Raw genomic sequence first — 1,749 nt, 5'->3', positions numbered from 1 at the left:
GTGGAGATACGTGACTGCCGCCATCTGCCATGGGTGGAGGCTCATGGTGTGCAAACACGACCACCTGAAGGTTGGGGGGGGGTGGGGGAGAGGTCTGGCTGCCTCCTGCATGCCCCCTACTGGGGATGGAGCCTGCAAACCAGGCATGTGCCCTCTGCTGGAATCGAACCTGGGACCCTTCAGTCCGCAGGCTGACGCTCTACCCATTGAGCCAAACCAGCTGGGGCTGAATTGTTCATTTTAAAGTGGTTAATTTTATGTCACATGACTTTCAACCCAATAAAGAAGTTTAAAAACATATCTACTCCCAAACTTTACATTATACCAATGGTCGGCAAACTCATTAGTCAACAGAGCCAAATATCAACAGTACAACGATTGAAATTTCTTTTGAGAGCCAAATTTTTTAAAACTATATAGGTAGGTACATTGTTATTAACTTAATTAGGGGTACTCCTAAGCTGGCCTTTGCTAAAAAACGTCCCCAATCTGATTGAGGTACGTTCGCTGAGGTGGGCCCCTTCCAACTCTTCCATCCACACTCGTCTTGTATACTTGCTTCAGATAGACGAGTGTGGATGGGAGAGTTGGAAGGGGTCGACCTCAGCGAAGGTACCTCAAAACAATGTACCTCCCCTGCGCTGCGTATCCTGTGGCCCGACCGACCAACACCCCCCACTTCTTCTAACGCCACTTCTTCAAAATAGACTCGCCCAGGCCAAAAACCAACTTCTGCGCATGGGCCATGAAGTTTCAATCGCACTGTCGTGCGCACCCGCACGTGGTATTTTGTGGAAGAGCCACATTCAAGGGGCCAAAGAGCCGCATGTGGCTCGCGAGCCGCGGTTTGCCGACCACTGCATTATACCATTACATTACATTACATTTTTCCCTATAAGCTTTAGAAAAGCATAAGGGGGAGGAGAGAAAGGACACTTTTATTGGTTTATTTTTATTTACTTATTATTTTTTAGAGCACATTTACTTACAAAATTACAGAGGTGGAAGAAGTAATTCATAGATGAAATGGGCTGAGGAAACAAGTTATACAGGCAAAAAGGAAGGACCCTGGGAGCTAGGGAGTGAGGAGGGTAATGGTGAGGTGCCTGGAGGGAAGGGGGAGGAGGCAGTAGGGGGAAAGTTGGAAAAATGCGCCTGGGAGGAAGAAAGGACTCTTTTAGATGTTTAATGAGCTAGACGTGCAGGAGAAAATGCTTTCGAGAGCAGGGAGCTATATTTTCAGGGCCCTTTCACAGAGCGATCATTTCACATGAATTACTACATTCTGACGAGAAGTGGCTCAGGTCACTCCCTAACCATTACAGGTGACTACCTGCCCCGATCTTCAGGGTCACTTTCAAGGTCAATCTGTTAATTAATCATTTAATGCTTCAGGTCTATTTTAGCTCTTCAAAATAGTTAGACCTCCTTTATTTTTTTTCTATGTTCCATGTACACTTCACTGTAATAACTCAGCCTAAGTGTTTATTTCCAAAGGCTTATGCAAAAGATATTTCATATAACCTGCTGCTGCTCGGTCATTTCATGACTTCTAAACATCTTTCCTGCCCAGAGAGGTTATCTGATCTTGTCATTGGGCCTTTCCCCCTGAGATCAGGAAGTGTCACAGTGTAGCACAACAGCTTTGGATCCAGAACTTTAAAATGAGAATTTAGCCCTACCCGGTTTGGCTCAATGGATAGAGCGTCAGCCTGGGGACTGAGGGTCCAGGTTCGATTCCGGTCAAGG

This window comes from Myotis lucifugus, unplaced genomic scaffold (assembly GCF_000147115.1).
Source record: "Myotis lucifugus unplaced genomic scaffold, Myoluc2.0 scaffold_908, whole genome shotgun sequence".
NCBI lineage: Eukaryota > Metazoa > Chordata > Mammalia > Chiroptera > Vespertilionidae > Myotis > Myotis lucifugus.
The sequence above is the reverse complement of the archived record's forward strand: the minus strand, read 5'-3'. Positions refer to the sequence as shown.